At 35.9% G+C, this 9,605-nt stretch overlaps 2 long non-coding RNA genes across 3 annotated transcripts; both read right to left on the reverse strand.

Moving 5' to 3' along the window:
* Window positions 1-1,526: 1,526 nt before the first annotated feature.
* Window positions 1,527-5,987, reverse strand: LOC126825313 (uncharacterized). 2 transcript variants are annotated; one of them, XR_007681878.2, is made up of 6 exons: window positions 5,455-5,987; window positions 4,931-5,035; window positions 4,184-4,291; window positions 3,113-3,498; window positions 2,409-2,533; window positions 1,527-1,831 (listed from the first exon to the last, which is right to left on the reverse strand). It is a non-coding gene; the product is annotated as an uncharacterized LOC126825313 (long non-coding RNA). The 2 variants fall into 2 exon arrangements; XR_007681877.2 differs by having other exon boundaries at window positions 5,288-5,987.
* A 702-nt stretch (window positions 5,988-6,689) lies between these two features.
* Window positions 6,690-9,141, reverse strand: LOC126825314 (uncharacterized). The gene is made up of 3 exons (XR_007681879.2): window positions 8,202-9,141; window positions 7,512-7,829; window positions 6,690-6,796 (listed from the first exon to the last, which is right to left on the reverse strand). It is a non-coding gene; the product is annotated as an uncharacterized LOC126825314 (long non-coding RNA).
* Window positions 9,142-9,605: the final 464 nt, after the last annotated feature.

Genomic DNA, 9,605 nt, shown 5'->3' on the forward strand with positions numbered 1-9,605 from the left:
TTCATTTGCATGATATCTATAGATAGACCCTTATTGGCGTATATAATTAGAAAGAATAGTGTTAGCTAGATCATCATCACCTGTTTTACCAAAAAGTATATCAGATACCCTATCTTAATATTTTAATTTAAATATAGCTTTGAAATTTTACACATTTCATGCCAAATAACTTTGTATGCACAATCATAAAAGATATGTTCTATATCTTCAGTTACTACATTAAGCCAAACTGCAGATGTTACTGTTCATAGTTTTCTACCAAGGTTTGATAATTTAACATTTCAGCTGGCGATTTATAATCCCTGGTGGTATAGATGGGTTTTCAAGGCTACTAACATTTTTGAATGTTAGTGACAATAATATGTCTGCAACTGTTCTAGAATGTTTTGAAGCAGCTGTTGCTGAATACGGTTTGCCAGAACGTGTTCGATCGGATAAGGGTGGCGAGAATATAGGGGTAGCAGATTTTATGGTCAGACACTGGGGAGCTGGCCGTGGTAGTCATATCACAGGTCAAAGTGTGCATAATCAAAGGTATGATCTTCAGGTTTTTTTTTCTGGGAGCCGTGGTGGCTCAGTGAGTACGGTGCCTGCTGACCATGAGGCCTCGGGTTCAATCCAAGGCGTGAAAGATCCTCAGGATTTACCATCTGGCTTCCCGTTGTCAGTGGTGGGGTGGGTCTCAAATCCATACCGCCAACCGGCCCCTACCGCCCCAACCGGTGTTGTTAAATTTAAGGAAATGTGTCAAACACGAAGGGGTTCCCTGTGGCAAACATATCCGTGTGTCTTGGTTATATTTAAAGAAGATTGCGAACGGCGTGAGCCGTGAGCGCGGGATCGGTGTTATACCGGTTGGGCCGGTTGGCGGTATGGATTTGAGACCCACCCTCAGTGGTGTATTCAAGAGAGCAATTCACATGTGCTTCAATGTTTAATGGAAAAGCAATCAAATGTGCAATACTTTCTGTGCTGGATGGCCTTGTGGTCTAGGGTGTCGAGATCTAGATGGTCGATCACCTCGGGATTGCAGAGTGGGTGTTTGTGGTTTGGAGATCTAGGGCCATTAAGAGTGCCTTCTCAATCTCGTAAGTTTCCGTAAAAAGCAAAGATCCCTGCGCATGAGTTGAATTCAATTAAATAAAGGTACCATGGGTTCGAAATGAAATGAAATAGGGTTCAATGTCTTACTTTTCGAGACCTTTTTGGGCTAACGAAGACGGGCATATGCCATGAAGGAAATTTTGCCTGGACAGCTGGCAATAACTCGCCTACTTTTCTTAGATTTTCAACTGTCAGGGAGATTTAAACAAAATGATGTATTTAGAATTATCGCTGTGGATAACTATAGCAGAATAACATGAGAACTACATGTCCTCCCCCCTAATTCTTTTACAAGCCCTCTTTTTACATAAATTACAAGCATGCATTAAAATTATTTAACATCACCATTTTTGTTTCAGAATCGAAAGATTTTGGCGTGATTTATGGTCTGGATGTGTGTGTTACTTTTATAACATCTGAGCAAGTGCTACTTGTAGGGATAATTGATTCAGTGTCAACAAAGCAAATTTTAGGAGGAAGTTTATACCCGAGAATCGGAACTTCTGTAGATCCAGTCACAAACTGCAACAAACTTTGAATACCTGCAACCTCTTTCACATAATCAAGAAACAACCTATAAACGGCCATTTCAAACTGTCTGCCATTAGACCCCTCTTCAGAGAAATTAACTTCAAATAACTTTATTAAGCTTGAATACGTGAGAATATTCACTTTGGGACTGTTGACATCAAATAGCCCTTGGAATCTCTTTCTTCTTAGAGCAAAGCTGGAAAATAAAATTAGTTTGACAGTTAATTAATATCAGACATAATTTTCTCATTTCCTGTAACACAGAACATTATAATAACTTGAGGGGATACCCGTCCTACGAAGCCGTTTTTTGGCGACCATGTTGGATTAATATATAAGATTACAGAACTCGCCCTATAATCAATGTCTAATGTCAATCGGTTCAGCTGTTTTAGAGTTTACTGGTGTCCGACAGACAGACAGACATTTGTCAAATTATAGTATAGATGACATGTTGAACATAAGAGTAATAATAACACTAAAACCAAACTTATGATTTGTTAACATCATCATTATTCACCGTCTCCGCCTGTGGCAGATTGTGCACTAACATGAGATAGTTGCCTCCAAAGATTTCTATTTTGTGTGATCGGACCTGCCTCGTTTGGAAAAAATGTTGATTTTCAGTCAGATGAATTGATATAGTCAATCAGCATTTATTGTTTCATCAGAAAGGGGGATCCAAGGTGAAACAAAGCAAGTTCCACAAAATGCTGAATATTTTGACACAGCCCTTAAGATTATAAACTGTTGAATACTTGTATTTTACAAACCTGTAGAAGTCCTATTTTATCTAAGCCTTCACTGAAGAGTTCTTCTCCCTTATTCGAGGGAGATAAAAACACATCTGGATTTTTAAAAAGTGTAGGTAAGAGACCACCTTGTAGAAGTGACAAGCCTAAAAAGAAATATAAAATGAAAAACAGCATTTAAAAACAAGCTTGCAGTTCAAACTCTTTCCTGTATCGAAAATTTTGATGTTTTTCAAGGATTTCAGGGGGAAGGGGAGTCGACAAGAGCAATCAGTAAATAAAACCTTCAGAGAGTAACATTTTACTACAAGAGCTCTTTAAGCTGATATATACAAACGATTTTGAAAGTCAAGGGCAATAACTCAGTCAATGAAAATCGGACAAACTCAAAATTTCGATAGGCTTCTTACTTATGCTGATATATACACAACCATAGCAAGTTTCATCCAAATATGTAAAGAACTTGGCATTGTACAGTGTCCACAAGGTTTCAAAATCAAGGGCAATAACTCAGTAAATAAGAATCGGAGAACACTCATGATCAATTCCATAAGAAACTGTACCCTGTGTCCAAAAGATTTAGAAAGTCAAGGGGGATAACTCGGTAATTAAAAGTTGTCAAATATTCGGATATTGCCAACAGATATTTTGAAGTTAAAATCGCATCCGAGTTTCAACACTAATGGACTAGTGCAGCTTCAAAACCAGTACATGTATAGACTTACCAAGTAACAAACCAGCTGTTCGAAATGCATTTTCTTTCTCATACTTTATAAACAAGTCTTTTCCAATGTCCTTTTCTGTTATTAATATGCCATCCTTTATGAATTGGTCATTTAAATTGTGTACACATGATGTTAGAAACTCCTTCCTGGGTCCACCTAAGTCCAGTGCTTTTTCTCCAGTAAAAGTAACTTCTATTGGGAAGCTCATATCCCCAGCTTCCTTCAATTCCGAAAAGGCATCTTCTAGTATTCTATCCCTTGATACAAAAATATCCACCGTCTTTCCTTCCACTACCCCATATTCGTCAGTTATATCTAGCGGTCTTCCTCTCATGAACTTCGATATGTACTTGTCAATAATGTATTCAGGATTTGTCACTTCAGACCTGGAATGAAAATAGCGATAACCATTGTAATATGCCCACAATCATAATGGCAGCCACGTCATTCGAGGGGGTCGACAAGAGCAATCAGTAAATGAAACATTCAAAAGTGACAAGTTTCATTCAATTCCATAATGAACTGTGCGTTGTACAGTGTCCACAAGATTTCGAAAGTGGAGGGCAATAACTCTGTCAGTGAAAATTGTAAAACCCAAAACTTCGTTAGCTTCTTCCTTATGTGGATATACACAACCATAGCAAGTTTCATCAAACTTCATAAAGAATTTGACTTTGTACAGTTTCCACAAGGTTTCCAAAGTCAAGGACAATAACTCAAAAAATAAATATCAGAAAACTCTGAATTTCTAAAGGCTTCTTCCTTATACTCATATAAACCAAAATAGCATGTTGCATTGCCATTACCACAGCAATTGTGGATAGACGGACGCACATACAGGAGCGACAACTATATATGCTCACATTAATGTGTGGACCTATAATCATAGTTCTCATGAAATGTCATGCTTGGGAATGACATGAACTCAAGATTAGATTCCAACTGACAACATCTTACTATAGCTAAACAGAATAATTATGTAATCTTCAATGCTGCTAAATTGGAATTTTTTAAATCAATTTTTTGGGTGCATTGTCAATTCATTCGAATAATATCAATTAACAGTCTTACATTTCCATCACTGTTGCATTCACACATCTCATCATGTGGCATTCTTCAGCGTGATTATCAGCACTGGCACACTGGCATAATCTTTCTACATCAGCTTCATTACACAGTCTACAAATAGTTTTAATCAGAAAAATGACTTGAAGCAGCTATGTCAGAGATTAAAGACATAATTAATCTAAAGTGGACATTTTCCAAAAATTGTCCAAATCCGTCAATTCTACGCTAATGTGTGAGCATTCAAACATTATCACTGTTGTTTACATTTCGATATCGGAAAAAGACGAAGTTTTCCGGTCGAGACTGGATGATCGCATCTATATGTAATTTGTACTTTTTGGACTCATCAGGGCTTTTTGGAGACGTCATCGCACACCATCAATTTAATCGACTTAGCAGTAACGCAAAAAAATCCAAGTTAATCTGAGCGATCGATTTACTTTTGAAATTATAATTGCAAGAATCTCTTTATTAAATATTACTCTTTCGAATTAATCATCATATTAGCGTGTATTCAGTGATATAAGGTATCTGTTACATAGTGGCTTTAAGAATGCAGTAGCTTATATTAGATGACATAAACAAATTCTGCTAAAATATAAATTTCGAAGTTACGATGAAAAACAAGAATATTCTTAAAATTGAACAATTTCGATAATGAAGTGCATGCTGTCAAATTTAATAAACAGACTTTAAATTTCACTAACAATTTGTACTCATTACCACATTTTAACAACAAAAATGATTTACCCTTTGACAAGTTCTTCCTCATCTTCTATAAGGCTAATACATAAGGCAGCATGGTCTTCAATTGCATTCCTTTCGAAATCCTCGTTACAAACGGGGCAAGTTACTCTACAAAAGTGAATTTCATAGATCTCAAAAGTACAACCAGATTATTTATTTTGGCTGATATGGTCTTGTGTCTCCCTAATTCCTACTCATCAACAAAAACGCATATTTTCTTTTGGTAAAAGCAGTTAAAAATAGCATCCTCCAATCTAACTATTAGTAGTAAGATAAAATAAACATTTTCATTCCAACAAACAAATTCTTTGATTGCTAATGAATCAGGTGTAAAAACTTTATATTTAAAGGACTAGGTACCTTTTCCTTGCCAGCCCCTTCGGCCTGTGCCACTTACAAGTGGAGCTGGGTTGGAAAATCCCGAGGATCTTATCCTGCCCAGGATTGAACCATGGATTTTAAAACCATGCATAAATGTGAACAATTTTAAACAAGAACAATATTCCAATACAAACTAATTTGCTTACTTCTCTTTATTTATAGACAATTCTGGCTCTTTTTCCTTTAAATAAATTAAAAAGTAAAAATAATTATGTCCATAAGTTTCAAATCTTTTCATTAAAGGAGGTTTGCTGTGCTGTACTGTACTGTCAACGTGAGAAACTATTTATCAAACCAAAATTACAGAAAATTTCCACCTATCATAAGAAAAATTGACGTTGGGAAGATTTTACCATGAATAAATATGTATGATCTACAATATCAATCCAAAATCTAGCAACACAAACTAAAATTTGTCAGCAGCTCTGAAGAATAGGAATTTGAAAAAAACACAAAAATCAATGCCATATTTAAATGTTTATACTAAAAAAAGGCAGTAAATGTTAAAGGAATATATACAATCCATATAATCCGATAAATCCATAAAACTAAGTAAGTTTTTCAAGTGTATATATTCCTTTAAATTATGGAATCAGGATTCAATTCTTTACTCAATAATTATTTCCAACTTACACATAAGAATGCACATACTGGTAATGACTTGGACAGTCTTCTTTTCTTAACAACTGGCAAATGATCAGTAAAAATTTCCCAATTTCAGAATATTTTTAACAACACTATTTGTAGAATTCACGATAAATTTTCCTTTCAGGTTATAAAACTGTATGCCGCAAATGAACGTATTCATTTATTTTCATACCCGTCTGATATTGAGAATGTACCACCCGAAACAAAGAATTACTGAATATTTGACCAAAACAATCATTTTTTAAAATGATTGCAGATTCAAGGAAACTAAAAGACAAAGATCAACACATACAGACATACTTTGCATTCACTGTAAACAAACAAACCACTGAACTGGTTTTGAACCAGTTTCGAAACTTTAAAACCAAACTCAAACTGGTTTACGCGCAATGAATTCCCCATTAATGATGTTATTTTGATTGGTGGAGTTTAACTGTACCATAACTTAGTTTCTGTATAAATCATAGAGAAGTAGGAATAGCTTTTCAAATCCAAAGACAGTGTTATTAAAAAGTTTGATCTTTACAAATATGCGTGACAGTGATTGTATGTACATTCTTTGATCCCATTGGTTGACAAGTCAAATATCTCACCCACATTGACAGGTGTCAGTGTTACAAGTCTTTTTATAGGTCGCTTTTTTCATTTACACAGCAAACCATCTAGCCTGTAGAGGCCTCATGTTTTAATGTGTTAACGAATACAGTTGACCTGTTATAAATATAATTTAGATCAAATACTTGCCTTGCTGTTATGTTCTGAAATATGCACTCTCATATTAATAACAGGAATCAACTGTTCACACTGAATACACTTTTCCAATAAACAATCATCTGCAGGCTTAATAGAAAGATAAAATGGTCATTCGCACAAAACAAATTCAAAGCCAAATTGTTTTTTTTTGTAGTCCTGTAGATTTTTGTTGGATCATTCTTCTGAATATTGGAATAAATTCTAAAATTTTAGTAAAACTAAAAAGACATGATAATAAATTAGAGTCTTTGATGAAGTTAATCAAGGGCAGGTAGATGGATGAGACAGTCAAAGTGTTGGATTTGTAACCTTGTAACCTATAGGTTGCGGGTTCGAGCCCTGAAACTAGCAAAGTCCTTTCATGTGTTCTCGAATAAGACTTAATTCCTATTATTCCAGTCTACCCAGCTACCAAATAACTGGTATATATCGTTGGTAAATTCTCCCAGGAGAAGAGAATGAGCGCAGTGTGGTGCGTTCAGTGTCTTAAAGTCAGGTAATAATTGTACCGTCATCGAACTGGATATTAGACGTTAACAACAAAAATTTCTCTCAGGACTCAGGGAATATATGTGATGTCCATTATTCAACTATTTCATAAATTTAATTCGAATATCACAAATTGAATAAAACTGGTGATGAACGAATTACTATTGAGTTATATTATTACTGTTATCAGTATCAATGCATTACATTCACATTACATTTTAGGAATACCAGTACTATCTTTCTCCTCCAGAAATATTAAGTTGACAATGATATAATATGGCCAAGAGGACAATAAATTATCATCAAAACTTACCTCTTCTGTGTCAATGTTTTCAAGAAGTTCTAGATCTTTCTGAAGTGGTCTTATATAAATTATAGATTGACCTATCACAGCATCCTCTAACAAATATTTCACGGAATATCCTTTATTTGCTGGTGGAATCAACTCTAAAGACTTTCGGCCACTGCTTCTCATAAGATCAAAACCCCCACCTTCTTCAAGCTGGTGATAGGCATTGTACAGTTGTTTACGGAAGTACTCTGGGGAACTATTTTTTTCAAAATTCAAGATTTTTTCCCCAAGTCCTCCATTGTGAAGTATTCTTTTGTCGTTCTTATCTGGGATGGTATCCTGAAATAACAACAATAAAATACATTATATGTACTACAGAAGACATGTAGTGACAAAGAGATGAGTTGATTGACTTACCATAATACTGGGTACATGTAATACATGTACACTGTGGTAAATAATCAGGCAGCTACAAGTCATCCAGAGTCGAGGCATCTAAATGTAGAAGTTGAGTCATCCAAACATAGGTGTTGCTGAAGTCAGAGTTGAACAAGCATAAGAGTTGTGTTGTCCAAATAATTTAGAGCTGTCAAGAAGTATCTGAGAGAACTAACAGTCAGAAAGTCTAAGATAAAGTGTTTAGTCAAATCCATCATTCTTTATGGAACCAGACAAAATAAATGAAAATTCTACAAAGTTACATAGATTTACCTGTACATGACTTGAAAGGCAAACATATTTATGCGTCCATTTTGAAACCAATGATCCCCTGTTGACAAAGCGTTGTTTACCCTGTAGCTGTACTGTTGGAGGCCGAGGATACGGGCCAAATAATTTTCGGATTTCTGATACATTTGGACTTGGTGCTGTAAATGTTGTTAGAGGTTTAACATTCATGTTGATTAAACTATTCGCCGCTTTCATTAAAGCTTCTGATGCTTCACGCATCATATCTTCTGCATTTTTCTGAAATGAAGAGTAGTCCACTCACTATCGGACACAAACGACTATCATGCATCCAGTATTAATAGGAATTTGATACCCTTTTTTTTAGACCAATGTAATACATGTTATGTTCAAAACAACCCCCATCTAATAGAAACTCGAAAATATTGTTTGTTTACTATAATCTTATAATAAAGCTAAACTACACTCAATCACATAAGAGCTTATCTACCTTGCATTGGCCTTGATTCATTATAATATAATATGCAGGCCCGTAGCCAGACTGTAATCAACGGCGCAATTTCAGGGGGGCATCAGGCCATGATCAAGGTAACCTTCACCCCTACCCCTTTCTAAATCTATGCATATTTGATGAATAATGGACATCCAGATCAGATGATCATTCATGATATTTAGTTAGAGCTATTTATTTATCATTCTTGTTTATTATATGGGGAGCAGCAGTGGCTCAGTGACTACGGAGCTTGCTTACTAACCAGGTCCAGGTTGTTGATTCGATTCCCGGTCATAAAAACTCATGACGGATTCCCCTTCCTTGTCAGTCACAGTGGTGCAGACCCGAGCTGAGGGGCTGGCAAAGAATAGCACCTAGTCGTTTGGATGGGACGAAAAACCGAGGTCCAGTGTGCTGCATCAGGACAGGGCGCATGCTAAAAATCCCAGACAGTTGGAAATTGTTAGAGATACTGATAGTACTAATAGTAGTAGGCCTAGTGATTCATTTCATAGACATAGTCTAGCTAGGGCTAGGCGAGTTATTGATGGATGTCCTGACAAAATTTCCCTCATTGCACCCTGCATGGTATATGCCAGTCTTCATTAGCCAATACAAAAAATACATCAAAATAGGACGTTAAACCCCATTTCATTGACCATGTGGTATCTACGGCGTCTACGCGTGAAACTATAACGACTCAACGACTGAACGAGTGTAGAACTGTAGTGTAGATAGTGCTACCATCTGACAACCAAAAAAAGAAGAAAGACCTGTGTCACTTATGTAGTATATTTGTACGCTTATGTGCTCTAAGAACAAGTTTTTTGTGGAAGATATTCAAACATAAATATACCTGATTATTATTGTCCATGGCTACGATTGAACGATGTCACCAATGTGGAGCAGACGACAGGGCCGACAGGGGCGGTTCT

This window comes from Patella vulgata, chromosome 6 (assembly GCF_932274485.2).
Source record: "Patella vulgata chromosome 6, xgPatVulg1.2, whole genome shotgun sequence".
Classification (NCBI taxonomy): Eukaryota; Metazoa; Mollusca; class Gastropoda; family Patellidae; genus Patella; species Patella vulgata.